Source organism: Ambystoma mexicanum, chromosome 9 (genome assembly GCF_040938575.1).
Source record: "Ambystoma mexicanum isolate Mex_15411 chromosome 9, UKY_AmexF1_1, whole genome shotgun sequence".
In the NCBI taxonomy this organism is placed as follows: Eukaryota; Metazoa; Chordata; class Amphibia; order Caudata; family Ambystomatidae; genus Ambystoma; species Ambystoma mexicanum.
This window is the reverse complement of record NC_090931.1, coordinates 1,549,646,518-1,549,661,650: the sequence shown is the minus strand read 5'-3', so window position 1 is coordinate 1,549,661,650 and position 15,133 is coordinate 1,549,646,518. Positions and strand designations below refer to the sequence as shown.

The window sequence follows — 15,133 nt, the reverse complement described above, 5'->3', positions numbered from 1 at the left end:
GAGACTGGGAGGCAGCCCCAGTCCATCATTAAACAATCAAGGACTCAGCTTTCATTTCTCCTTCGAAGTCCAGGTGCAAAGCAAAGCGCAGGGACTGGCCTAGGATGGCAGCCGTGATGTGCTTCCACTCTAGCCAAATGCCCCCTGCACAACCCCCCAAAGAGCAAGGACTGGCCTAGGATGGCAGCCGTGATGTGCTTCCACTCTAGCCAAATGCCCCCTGCAGAACCCCCCAAAGAGCAAGGACTGGCCTAGGATGGCAGCCGTGATGTGCTTCCACTCTAGCCAAATGCCCCCTGCAGAACCCCCCAAAGAGCAAGGACTGGCCTAGGATGGCAGCCGTGATGTGCTTCCACTCTAGCCAAATGCCCCCTGCAGAACCCCCCAAAGAGCAAGGACTGGCCTAGGATGGCAGCCGTGATGTGCTTCCACTCTGGAGCCAAATGCTCCCCTGCAGAACCCCCCAAAGAGCAAGGACTGGCCTAGGATGGCAGCCGTGATGTGCTTCCACTCTAGCCAAATGCCCCCTGCAGAACCCCCCAAAGAGCAAGGACTGGCCTAGGATGGCAGCCGTGATGTGCTTCCACTCTAGCCAAATGCCCCCTGCAGAACCCCCCAAAGAGCAAGGACTGGCCTAGGATGGCAGCCGTGATGTGCTTCCACTCTGGAGCCAAATGCTCCCCTGCAGAACCCCCCAAAGAGCAAGGACTGTCCTAGGATGGCAGCCGTGATGTGCTTCCACTCTGGAGCCAAATGCTCCCCTGCAAACCCCCCAAAGAATAAAGCCCGGACGGTCCATGCCCCCGGCACCAGAGGGACCCACTCTGCAAAAGGCTTCTGATGCTGCCACGGCCACCCCGCGGGAAGAGGCTGCATGAGCCCCCCTGCGGCCCCCCTGGAGCGCCAGCTCGCAGCTCTTCCCATTGTGATGCTGCGGCGCCCCCCAACCTTGGCGCGTGCAATGGCGGCACCCCTAAAAACAACAGGGGGAGACCTCACCTCATCTGCGGCCCGGCCCGACATGTCTCCCCGGCGATGGCCCAGTGATGTGCGACGGATTCCCTCCAGTGATCCTGCAGGGATCTGGCGGCTGGGATCTCTCGCAGGACTCGGGGCAACAGGCGAGCAGGCAGCGCCGGTTCCAGTGAAGACCTCGGTACACACTAGGACGCTGCACTGCGGCTGCGCAGAAGCCGAGACACCTCGCCGATGCACGCTGTAGAAGCCGAGACATCTCACTATGTGCTCTACACTGCGGCTGCGCAGAAGCCGAGAGAGTTCACCGAGGCGCTCTACACTGCGACTGCGCAGAAGCCGAGACATCCATTGATGTACGTTACATCGCGGCTGCGCAGAAGCCGATTCATGACATCTGTGCACGCTGCACCGCGGATGCGACAGAGCCGAGACACCTCACTGAGGCGCTGTGCACTGCGGCTGCGCAGAAGCCGAGACACGTCGCCGATGCACGCCGCAGAAGCCGAGACACCTCACTGAGGCGTTGTATACTGCGGCTGCGCAGAAGCCGAGACACCTCGCCGATGCACGCTGTAGAAGCCGAGACATCTCACTGATGCGCTCTACACTGCGGCTGCGCAGAAGCCGAGAGAGTTCACCGAGGCGCTCTACATTGCGACTGCGCAGAAGCCGAGACATTCATTGATGTACGTTACATCGCGGCTGCGCAGAAGCCGATTCATTCATGACATCTTTGCAAGCTGCACCGCGGATGCGACAAAGCCGAGACACCTCACTGAGGCGCTGTACATTGCGGCTGCGCAGAAGCTGAGACACGTCGCCGATGCACGCCGCAGAAGCCGAGACATCTCACTGATGAGCTTTACACTGCGGTTGCGCAGAAGCCAAAACACTGAGCCACTCTACATTGCGGCTGCGCAAAAACCGAGACACCATTGATGCACGCTGCACTGCGGCTGCGCAGAGGTCTATACAGTGTCTCTATTTTGCGATTGTGCAGATGCCTCACTGGGGCAATCTACACTGCGGCTGCGTAGAAGCCGAGATACCTCACTGAAATAATCTACATTGTGGCTGCGCAGAAACCAAGACACCTCACTTAGGCGCTCTACACTGCGGATGGTTCATGCCATCTATGCACGCTGCACTGCGGCTACGCAGAAGCCGAGACACCTCGCCGAGGCATGTGACGAGCCATGACTCACCAGGTACTCACTAAGCGCTGCGCACGCGCTGAACGGTTCCACCCCCTCCTGAAGATGCAAAGTAGAGCATCCCCGTTACCCTCCTAAGCTTCAGAAGATGACTGTGGGCGGGGCTGCAGGGGAAACCGGTGTTATGTTATATTTGCTATCCCATACCGGTCCGAATCCCCTGCTCATTGCTGATTGGCTGCATTAAGCCTTAGCACCGCCTCCTGAGCATGCTCTGATTATTTACCGGTAATCTTCATTACTTCTAGTCCTACTCTTCCTCGTCAAGCCTGCCTCCGACACAGGACCTTCTTCTATTTCTTTAAATCCCTATAACTCCTCCCCCACATCCATGTCACTCAGTTACATATTACCAAGCCGGAGCATGGGACCTTCCCCGCAGGGAGGGTAAGGAGGGTCGTCAGTACTGTGACGAGGAAGAGTAGGACTATGAGTAATGAAGATTACCGGTAAGTAATCAGAGCATTACCTCCACGTCCACTCTTCCTCGTCCCAGTACTTACTTCATGAGGTATACCAAAGCAGCAACGGGGAAAAGGCCCCAATGAGACACATAGCCAAAAACAGTGCAACAAAACACACCCACAATAATTCTCAATCCACATACCCACAGACAAAACTCCAACCACGAAGGAACCAACCCCCCCCCCCCGCGTGGGAGAAACTCAACCCATAGCGGTTGATGAATATGCCTAGACCAGCCAAGGCGGCAGCCATACCAATCTCTTGCAGAGAAAAACCCTCCTTGCATCGGCCCAGGAAGCCGCCAAACCCCTGGCGGACTGCCCCTGATCGTGCGAGGGCACAGGCAGGCCAGAAGCCACATAGGCCCTGGAGATCACAACCCGGAACCACCGGAAAATGGAAACCACAGATGCGTCATGCCCAGCCCCAGCCGGACCACAAACAATCAGAAAACTACCAGATTGGTGGAAAAAGCAAACCAAGCCAAATACTCCAACCCGTCCCGCCGGACATCAATGTTAAGGCGAGCCACCTCCTCAGGCGTTCTTGGATCATGAAAGAAGTCAGGGAGAACCAGTCCCTGAGAGGTGTGAAAACCGACAGACAACTTAAGGGAGAAACTTCGGACCACACCCCAGCACCACCGAGTCTGGCAACACCCTCAGGAAAGGAGCGTGACACAAGAGAGCCCCACTCTCCACAAGCCTACGGGCAGAAGTGAGGGCAATAAGAAAAGCATATTCCAGTGTAAGATGTTTGAAATCAATGTCGGAAATGGTCTCAAAGGGAGGCCCGTGAAGGAACCGTAATACAAGAGGGAGATCCCAAGGGGGAAGCCCTTTATCAGCACAAGGACGGAAAGAAGAAAAACCCTGGATCAACTTCCCCACTAACACCTCCCCATCCAAGTGACCATCAGAGTCCCCCAAAAGTAATTTCATGGAGGCCCACTGAGAGTGAAGCCTGGAAAAAAAAAACTGCCAGGCCCCTGTCAAAACCCCTGCTGGAGGAAACGAAGGATAGCAGAGAGGCCAGAACGCAGGGGAGGGATCCCAGACTGCCCATACCAGTCTCAGAAATGGCCCCAATGCCTGCCGAACACCTTCAGAGTGGAGGGTCCAAGAGCATCCATTATGCCCTCAACTACAGGATCTGAGAACCTCTGAGATATCAACCTAGACTGAGCAATAGCCACATTGCTTATTGCATCCGGTGGACTTCCAACCGCAGATCCCCTTGAAGGGGACAAGGCCACCTCGGAACCAGCCAAGGTTCCTAGAACCGAAGCTCCAACAGAGAGGGGAGCCAACTCCGGTGAACCAGAACAGAGCTAACAACAACACAGTCACCCTGGACACTCTGATGCGCCAAACCACCCGGGGCAGAAGGGGAATAGGCGGAAAGGCAAAAGGAAAACCCCAAGGCCACTGTACAGAGAGATCCATCCCCCAATCCCCTCGGCCTGAAACCGAGAGCAGAAGAGGGGAACTTCTGCTGAGACCGGGGATGCAAACAGGTCTAGAACCAGGGACCCTAATCTGACACAGGTCACCGCAAAGACCTGGGCCAACAGGACCAGTTCCGCAGAGGAGTGAAAACTGTCGTCTCAGAAGATCCGCTTGAACATTGTCCACCCTTCTGATACCTGAGGCCACCAGAGACACCAGACGAAATTCCTCCCAGGTGCCAATCAGCGCTGCCAGAGCATTCAAGGAGCGGCCGGAACCCCTTTTTGCAGTTGACATACGCCAAGGCCGTCGTATTGTCCGATCGGATAAAAACCGCCGACCGTCCAGCAACTCCTCGTAGTACACCGGAGCTTGGACAATGGCACAACTCTTGGCAATTGGATAATCGCCGGCTCTCCACAGATCTCACAACCCTTGAGCTGAGAGGACCCCCAATGTAGACCCCTTCCGCTGGCGTTGGTAGTAAGAGAGGCCACAGGAGGAAGGACCATGCACACCTCAGCCTGTAGACCTGAAACCCCCCACCACCATAGCAGGGAGACTCGCAGCGCTGGGGACACTGAAAACAAAACTATGAAAGCCGAGATGTCGGGAGCCAGTGGGAGAGAGTATAAGACACCAGGGGACGTAACCGAAGACGGGCTCAAGGAACCAGAAAAACACACAAGACGCCACGTGCCCCGTAACTTCAGCAACAGGTGAGCCGAGACATACCGCCTTCTGAGAACCCAGCCCAGAACAGCCAGCAAGCGCCCCCCTGCACAACATCCAGAGTACGCTCTCCCCAGACGTCTGGACAAGCAGTGCAGGGTCTTGAGACCCATAAGCAGGTGACACATCCTAGAAGGCAGAGTGAACAGGGAGAGGAACGGGCAAGACGGTAACCCACAACAACCATTCGGAGAGAACGGATCCCATGGCCAACCACTTGGACCGTGAGCTGGGTACCAAAGTCCTAACCATGCAAACCTGGACAGGCGGAGACAGGAACAGCAACTGATACCTCCCTCTGGAAGGAGCCAATTACCCAGGAAGCTGAACCCCACCTGTCCCATACACCTCCGAGAAGATAGAGACGAGGAGCCAGGGAAAAACCGACAGTCACTGCCCTTGCACCAGAGGAAATTCACAGGACGTTGAAGCAGGCCTGCGCCTCAATATAACAGCATGCTTGTCAGCCCACAAAAAGATCCAACCTATCAAAAAGGAAGAAACAGGACAGTCCAGAAGTCCAGCAGACCATGGCCCCCTCAGCCGACAGAGGAGCCACCAGTCTGGCATCAAAAAGGGCAGAGTACTGTCACAAAGCGGGGCAAAGCAATCCATATCGGATAGCAGACATCAAAGGCAACCCCCTACCTGGGGTATGCCTATACTGGAAACTCCCACTGAAGTGACATCCCCCTCCACCAGGGGCTCTGAGAACCCCTCTATGCACAGACATATGCCACCATGTGCCCCATCACTTCCCACAAGTCTGAGAGGAGGCGTGAAAGCAACACATCGGCACCGGAGGACCTAGGCCCTAAAAGAAGAGACACGGGGAACCCCCTGCATGGCCGTTACTTCTATGATGCATTTTCCACAATTCCATGCCGGACAAGGGAAAAGAAATCAACTCCTTTGACCTTCCCTCGCGCAGTTCAGAGGAAGATGAAAGGACAAGGAGACTGCGTCCATAGCTAGCACAGACCCAAACACACCACTAACTCGCCACATGACTGAGAGGTAGCTTGAGCCCTGCATGCAGTAGCTGGTAGCCCCATGCTCTAAATCGTTCCAATGCTTCTGTCTAGGAAGGATGAAGGGCCGAGTCAGCACTGCAGAGACTCGAACCCGAAGTGTAGACTATGCCAGGCCGGTACCCTTCCGGCCGCTTGCAGACGTGTCCAAATCCGTGCCGTGTTCACAGGCTGCACGCAAAGAATACAGCCAACATCCGGTGCATCCTGGGCTGCATGTGTCTGAGGAGCGGGTGGTATGTGACATGCCTGTGACAGAACAGAGCCCCCGCACTTTCAAATACTCTCTGCCACAGCACCCCACGACAAGAAGCAGAGAGGCCTCACAACAAAAGGGAAGACTTAGCCCATACTGCCAAGTGCTTGCCATAATTTCCAATAAAGATGTGTACATAAAGCACGAGGAAACAGCATGTTGAAGGAGTCAAGATGGCCATACCAGCAGGAGAGGGGAAAATATCAAGCACAGTCCACCCCTCTCCTTACCTTCCCCCAGAGAATACAGCTAACATCCGGTGCATCCTGGGCTGTGTATGTCTGAGGAGCGGGTGGTGCGACAGAACAGAACCCCCGCACTTTCAAATACTCTCTGCCACAGTCACCCCACGACAAGAGGCAGAGAGGCCTCACAACAAAAAGGGAATACTTAGCCCATACTGCCAAGTGCTTGCCATCATTTCAAATAAAGATGTGTACACAAAGCACGAGGAAACAGCATGTTGAAGGAGTCAAGATGGCCATACCAGCAGGAGAGGGGAAAAATATCAAGCACAGTCCTCCCCTCTCCTTACCTTCCCCCAGAGAATGCAGCTAACATCCGGTGCATCCTGAGCTGTGTGTGTCTGAGGAGCGGGTGGTATGTGACATGCCTGCGACAGAACAGAGCCCCATGCACTTCCGAAGACTCTCTGCCACTGTCACCCCACGACAAGAAGCAGAGAGGCCACACAACAAAAGGGAAGGCTAGCCCATACTGCCAAGTGCTTGCCATCATTTCCATAAAGATGTGTACACAGAGCACGAGGAAAAGCCCTGTTGAATCAAGATGGCCAAAAACAGGAGGAGAGGGGAAAAACATCAAGCCCAGTCCTCCCCTCTCCTTACCTTCCCCCGGGCCGTGCAGGACCCGGGACACAATGCTCACACTGCGGTCCAGAGCCCAGCAAAGAACCGAGCGAGGCAATCCCGCTCAACTGTGACCCCAAGCCCCGCAGGTGGCCCAGGAGCAGCGCCGCACCTGAGGGAGCCGAGGGCGCCGCCACACAGCCCCCCCACAGGGGGCCAGCAATCGGTGCTCCCCAGTGCCCCGCACTGGGAAGAAAAAGTCCAGGAAAAATTTAACTGAGTGACGTGGATGTGGGGAGGAGTTATAGGGATTTAAAGAAATAGAAGAAGGTCCTGTGTCGAAGGCAGGCGCCTCATGAAGTAAGTACTGGGATGAGGAAGAGTGGACGTGGAGGTAATGAGCACTGGTCCCTCTAATGAGCTGTCACAGACAGAAGCAGCCAAGCACCAAGCTGCCTCGAACTGTCATAGACAAAAGCAGCTGAGCACCGAGCGAGCTGTCTGCGTTGTTGCAATAGATAAACACTTCTTATTCTAAGAGAAAAATGTGCATTAAAACGTGAGGCTGCTTTTGAGGAAGCCGTTGATGTAAAGCTATCTCTCGGGATAATCTATACCCACAACGGAACGAAGGTCGGCATTTCACATAGCTCTCAACCATTTGTGTCGCAAAGGTGGGTGAAAACATCCAATTTACATTTTGGCGGGTGAGAGGCCCATTGAAATGAATGGGCGTGCATGAGGCTTGGCTGGTGAGTCTGCTGTTTACAAGGCGGTTGACACCCGCCAAAAGCGTGTGAGTTGAGAGCTATGCATTTCATACACTTTAACTTATTAAAATACGAGGCTTAGACTGAGGAAGCCATTAATGACTCGTTACAGTTCATGAAATGTCGAGCTGCATTGTGGTAATAACAAGACAGTTACTGTTACATGATCTAATGTGTGTTTCTACTTTCATGGAGGCCCTGCGCAGGAGGAGATTGGAACTGGCGCCAGCAAGGTCACTGTGGCTGTGGAATGTGTGACCGTCATGCCTCCAGCGATGGGAAACCATTTCTGAAAGACTGTACACAGCGCGAACGAGTGCCTAACAAGTTGTAACCAAAACCCAAGGACACAGTGCCTTGTGTGCAGGAAACTGTCTATTACAAGAACTTGGACAAATTTATCGCTTGGCCCCTGATTGCTACACACCATACATGGGCCCGGATGCAGGCCGCGGGCATACCCTTTGACATGAGTAATGTGGTTTAGGACTGGGGTAGCCACTAAGTCTGTATATAAGGATGCTGCCGGTCTAGGGGAGCAGGGCAGTCCACGCAGGTGGTTTTGGATACATGCTTTCATTATATGCAAATACCCTTCTACCTCTAGTCTCCTATGTGGTTATTTCAGTGAGTTGCGGAGTCTACAGTAAAGCAGGGCGGCTGCAGGAGGGAGCAGGATGGACAATCATAATATTTGGTGCTGAAGCCCGGAAGCTCCCTTTTTCTCCTCTCATTGGCACGGTCGCGAAGGCAACATCGAAGTTGTACTTCGCCGCATGCGTATAAATAAACGGGGCGCTTTCGGCCGCGTTAGAGCGACCGGGGAGCCCGAACTGGCCAGATGCATCCTGTGTGCGTCTGTAGCGGGAGAGGGCTCACAGAGAATCACAGGACCTGGAGAGTGCCTCACAACAGTGGCAACGAGATCAGAGTCACACCCGGGCACGGCTATGATTTAAAAATACAATTTTTTTCCTGAACGAGGTGAATTTTGTCTCGTTCTATGCCGCGGATAGGGAGTGGCCCACGCAGCTCAGCAACCATTTTGAGGACAAGGCCTAGGATGGTCTCAGCCTTCTAGAAGGGTGCCTGTGCGCCATCCAGACACCATTTCTGGAGATATCAACAGCGGATAGCTGTTTCTGCACGCACAGCACATCAGAAACCCAAAATTTCGATTTTGAAGTGCATTTTCATCGAGGTGAGGTGCTGTTTTCTTAGTTGTTCCCGTAGGCCTCAATTTTTGGACACATTGCGACACATCCTTCTTTCTGCAGTGGATTCATCTGCCACACACTGGCTATGTGCTGTGGACTGCTCAAGTGGGGACGTCTCAAGGCTGCATTGTGACTGTTTGTGGTGGGGATGATGATCAAGGAAGCCTGCTACTAACTTTATTCCAGCTGAAAGCAGACTGTGTGGGGTGATTTGCAGCCCCATTTTGATTTAAGGTGGGGTGCCTGTGCGCTTAACCCATAAATGACCAACCTGATCAACCTGATCAAGCTGTAGCCCAACCTGTGATTCAGCCTGCACCTCAAGCTATGGCCCAGATGAGAACACCAGGGGAGCTGCAGCCAATCCCTGAATTTGACATCTCTGGTCCCCCATCCAGCCCGGGGCCTAGTTGGAAAATGTGGATTGATCATCTGGACATGTACTTCCGGACCACCATGGAAACAAATGGGGACAGCAAGCTGGCGACCCTTTTGTATTCTGCGGGGCCTGCGGTAAACAAAAGTTTTGAGTCTCTTCAACCAGCAGATACATTCTATGACGCGGCAAAGGCGGCTCTTCACAATTACTTCCTGTCCTTGGCAAATGTGGATTATGAGCGCTTTGTAATGAGTTCCACCCGTCAGAAAGACAATGAGACTCTCGACACCTTCTATGTCCGTCTGCGGCGGCTGTTGGTGGCATGTGCCTGGGACAATCCAGATGTGATGGTCAGGAATCAGCTGATCCAAAGATGCTCATCGGGCAAGCTATGCAGACAGGTGCTGCGGGAGCCAGGAATCACCGTACCCCGTATACTCGAATTAGGCCGGTGCCAGGAGGTGTCTGAAGTGAGGGCATCTAGGATGGAAGCGGGAGTGCGCCCAGGAAAGTCGGAAGAGGTGTGTGCTGTAGGCCATGGTGCAGGTGGCAGAGGTGCCAGGAGGTCAGCAGGTAATTTCCGTGACAGGGGCGGAAAGCCAGGGGAGGCGTGCCTGAAGTGTGGGTATGACCTGCCCCATCCTGCTGAGTTCCCAGCCACAGGGAAAGCATGTGGTCGCTGTGGTCTAGCTGATCATTACGCCTGCATGTGCAGAGCCTCTCTACCCGTGGTGGTGCTTAGAGGTCCTGTCCGATCTGGCTACTTTCACCAAACACACCTGCCCAATGTCGCCCAGGTAGACCAGGCTGAAGAAGGCGCCCGACCAGAGGAGGAGGAAGAGGAAAACATCTTCTTTATGCCCAGGGTTGGGGCCCTACAATAAAAGAACAGACAGCAACCACAATGTATTGTCACAGTCAACAAGTCATCTGTCCTGCTTCTGGTGGACACTGAGGCCTCTGTCAATGTTATGGCAAGAGAACATTACAATGCCATGGAGTCCCCCCCACAACTGGCTGCTGCCGAGGCACGTATATTCACTTTTGGGGGGCCACAACCAATTCCCCTTGACAGTGCTTTTGTGGTTGATGTGGGACACAGGATCTCTCGGATAAGGGCTTGCTTCAATGTGACACCTGTGAGCAGCAACACTCTGTTAAGCTGTGCGGCGGCTGAATCCCTAGGACTTGTGAGTTCCCCTTACTCTGTGTATGCTGAGGACATTCAAATGCTACTCTACAAATACTCCAGAATGTTTGAAGGCATTGGGCGAATGTCAGGTGACCCGGGGAGGCTGCACATTGACGATTCAGTGCAACGCATCGCTCTCAAACATCGACGGGTGCCTTTCCATTTGTGGGAGCTGGTGGATCGAGAACTGGACAATATGGTCTCCCTTGATATCATTGAAAAGGTTGAAGGCTCAACCCTCTGGGTGTCCCCCATCGTAGTGGCAAGAAAGCTGAAGCAGCCGGACTCGGTGAGGATTTGTGTCGACATGCGCCTCCCCAACAAGGCCATCAAGAGAGAGAGATGTAACACTGACCATTGACAACATCATCACCGAGTTACAGGGAGCCAGATTCTTTTCTAAATTACACCTGAGAGCGGGATACCACCAGGTAGTGCTTCACCCTGAGTCACGGTATATCACGACATTTACCACCCATAGGGGATTATACCGTTACAAAAGACTAAGGGCCTCATTACACGGAAGGCGGTAAGGGTCAACGGTCACCGGTAATGGTACCGGTGACCGTTAACCCTTAGCGCCTTACTACGAGGTCCCTTTGCGGGACCCGACATTAACGGCTGGTGTAGACCAGCCGTTAAAGTAGGGACCCGCAAAAGGACCAGGGTGCTAATTACGGTACCGCAATTTGCAGTACCGTAATTATCACCTTCCCCATTCCCATTATGCCCTATGGGGCAGAAATGGGAATGGGGAAGGGCAATGGAGGAAGGGGGAATTACCACCCTGCCAACCTTGGAATAGGGCAGTAATTCCCCTTTCCTCCATGGCGGTACCGGTAATTTACCGGGATGGACCAAGGTGCTAATAGCACCTTGGTTTACCGCCTTACGTGTAATGAGGCCCGAAGCTTTGGAGTGTCCTCTGCAGCGCAGGTCTTTCAAAACCTTATACATGGGGCTCTGGTGGACCTGGATGGAGTCCTCAACATCAGTGATGATATCCTGGTTTTTGCCAAGTCAGAAACGGAACACTTAAACAGACTGGTCAAGACGTTTGACCGGCTCCACTCCCTTGGCCTTACGCTGCACCGCGACAAGTGTGAGTTTCTCAAGTCAACAATTGAATTCTTCGGATTCGTGTTCAAAGAGGGGGGAGTGTCACCTGACCCCTGCAAGGTTAATTACATCATGGAGGCATGACCACCGGAGAATATGTCAGAGGTACAGCGCCTTTTGGGCATGGTGACGTACTGTGGTCACTTCATCAAGAACCTGGCCTCTCGATCCAAGCCTCTGCGAGCCCTGACTAAGAAGGAGGTCACATGGCAGTTGTGGCCGCTGGAACAGGCGGCGTTCGACGAATTCAAGGGCGCCCTCACAGCTGAAGACACCATGGTGTTCTTCAACCCAGTCTTGCAGTCAGAGATAGTGGTGGACGCCAGTCCGTTTGGCCCGGGAGCGGTTCTGACACAGGTTGACGCCAACTCAAGCATTCGGCCAGTGGTATACGCCAGTAAGGCTCTCACCGATACGGAACAAAGGTACTCCCAGATCGAACATGAGGCCCTGGCTGTCCTGTGGGGATGCAGGCACTTCAGATTTTATATCCTGGGGCGGCCGGTGATGATGGTGACGGACCACAAACCCCTGCTGTCCATCCTAGCAGGTTCATCCTCCAAACCACCTGCGAGGATTGAACAGTGAATGTTGGCACTGCTCGAATATGAGGTTTTGCTGGGTTATCGGCCTGGAAGTAATAACGTGGCTGACTATTTATCTCGCCACCCCAGAGGTAGCCCGGAAGGCCGGGCAGATGACTGTGCGGAAGAGGCGGGTGCACACGTTCACTTGGTGGTGGAGGCAGCGACTCCCAACTCTGTGCAGCTGTTAGATCTGGAGCTGTTAGATCTCTACACTTAGGCCTGTAACTAGGGCGCCTGGGGGCATTACCTGGGGCGGTATTGGCCCGCCGCCTCAGGTCTTATTGCCACAAGAGCGTGAACCGTAATTTCAACCAAGTGATACATCTTCGTCATATACCGCCACAGATTCCTTACATAAATCAAGAAATGCAAACTTTCAAATACAATTTTCCATCAAAGAGGCACAAATAGAAACAACCACAAAGAGCAATACATAAGGAAGGTCAGTGGGTACAAGGTGTGTCTGTGACAGACAGCAATAGGAACATCAACAAGACGGAGCACACTGAACAACAAGCATTTGCAATGCAAACAGTTTGGGCTTTTTTGTAGGCGTGGCAAAGGGACTTGCCAGGCACAGTCGTATTGGTATTAACTGCCCAATGATAGTTTCAGGTGCAAAATGGTGCGAGTACCTGGGCATCTAAGCAGCGCCCGGCAAGTTCCTAATATTATACACAAGCCAAAACTGTTGGCTTTGTCAATGCTTGTCCTTACCGGGACTTCAATGAAATAAACACAGAGAGCTTATAAATCAAGTGGCTGAATGCAGACCTGGCTTTGGCATGTTTATTACATCAGTAGCATATTTACCGCAACAATTAAGTCTGCAAGCTGTGCGGCGTATTTGTCAGTGAGTAGGATTGATACAGTCTTCCCTTCGAAGCACCACTGCCACAAGCTTGTTAAAGCATGTTAGCTGCTTCTAGTGCAGTTCTTGGTGTAGTCCCCTGGTTTAGCAAAGTCTGCCATACCAGATGATACCCTTAGAAAATGGAACAGTTCCTGTTTCATCAACCTCACGGCTGTGGAAGCTGTCAATGTTTTCAACGTTGTGAGGCCTCATTAGAATATGTTTCACCATGAAATTATTTGCAATAAATAAAATAAAATGTGTACCTACTCCTGCTCACATGCAGATCATGGTAGCAAGCGTTTTAATCCTCTCCACAGCAATATTACCAGTCTAGCTAGCTTATAGGTTGTGTAGATCATACATTTGTTAAGAGGGAGATGCATACAGCAGGCGCAGGCAGTATGTAAACACAGATTTATTGGCATGCGTGTTAAAGCCGTTCAAGGGGGCCCCAGTGATTGGTGGTGTTCCAGAGGTGGGGATTATACTTATAACATGTGTTTATCCCTTCCATGATAATTTTCTGGATGCCACATTGGGTGCTGGAATGGTAAGTGTGTGTCTTTATCTCTCTCTACCTGTCTCCCTTCCATGATGATTTTCAGGATGCCACATTGGGTGCTGGAATGGTAAGTGTTTGTCTTTACATCTCTCTACCTGTCTCCCTTCCATGATGATTTCCAGGATGCCACATTGGGTGCTGGAATGGTAAGTGTTTGGCTTTATCTCTCTCTACCTGTCTGCCTTCCATGATGATTTCCAGGATGCCACATTGGGTGCTGGAATGGTAAGTGTTTGTCTTTATCTCTCTACCTGTCTCTCTCACTTAATCTTTGACAAAACACCCTCCATAAACTAAATGTACTCTTGCCACTTCAATAATACACCTTGACCATTCATCTTGTATAATTTCAAGGTATTTGATAGACCCTGAAAGTATAAAAGGCTCAGTCTAGAGGTGATCCTCAGATCTCCGTGGTGGGGACTCAACGCACGGAGCAACCTTACTGGCTCAACAGATGGCTGTAGTCAGCCATGGTCCACAATCTCTGTCAATGATTGGCAAGACTTGACCATGATTGGCGATGCTTGGCAATGGTTGGCTATGATTGAGGATGATGGCCATGGTTGGTAATGATTGGCTTGGGGATAGAAAACCGTGGTTGGTTTGGACGTTGGCGAATGTCAGCAATGGCCGACTGTGTTTGGCAATGGTCGCCTGCTGTCGGATCCTAATATGAATAATGCCAAATGCAAAACCTTTTAACTGCAGATAACCAAGACAAAAGACAGTTCAGCCAAACAAAAGCCAGACTCTATATCTGCCTCTGCCAACCCTTATCTCCTAGCCATCATTTAGGGATTTAATTTTGGCTCACATGCAGAGGGGAACTAAACCACCACCTCATGGAGCCAAAACTTAAAAATTCAACATTTAATCAGTACTAAAATAGTTCTACTAAAATAAAAAGTCAAATAAAAAATGAATCAAATAAGAGATAAAAGTAAGTTTGAGTCCCTGTAATATAGCCTGGGGTGTTAATGTCTCTGTTGCAGAGCGATACTCGTATCCTACAGAATTATTTCCCATTCCCAGTTAGATTGCACAGAGGGTTAAATATGCCTGCTCTGATTTGTCTGTTACATGCACTGCACATACCTACCATTCTAAACAATGGAAGAGCTGTGGCCCCTGCAGCCCACCCCTGAAAAACTCAAAAATATATTACGATTTGCTCCTCATAAAAACAAATGTCCCTTCTTCTGGGTGCTCCAGCACAGGAGCGTTTTTTTTTTCATTTAAATAGGGCGTTGCTGCTATTAGATATGTCAGGTGTGCTCCCCTGTAACCTACTGATATACCTGATTTCCCTCTAGCTCTTTGTGGCGTTGCTGCTACACCAGAATGCAACAGCCTTTGAAAGACTGCCCATGCTGGTGTGGCCGCGGCGCACTATTTAAGGAATAAGCTATCCGCTCCAACACAGCAGCTTGGAGCTTGTCATTTAAATAGGACGTTGCTGTTACACCAGCATGGGGTAGCTTTTGAAAGGCTTCCCTGAGCTGGGGAGGCAGCGGT

At 52.1% G+C, this 15,133-nt stretch overlaps 1 pseudogene; it reads right to left on the bottom strand.

Moving 5' to 3' along the window:
- The window catches only part of LOC138487583 (zinc finger protein 850-like), a 673,452-nt pseudogene that overhangs the window by 84,572 nt on the left and 573,747 nt on the right, over positions 1-15,133 (bottom strand).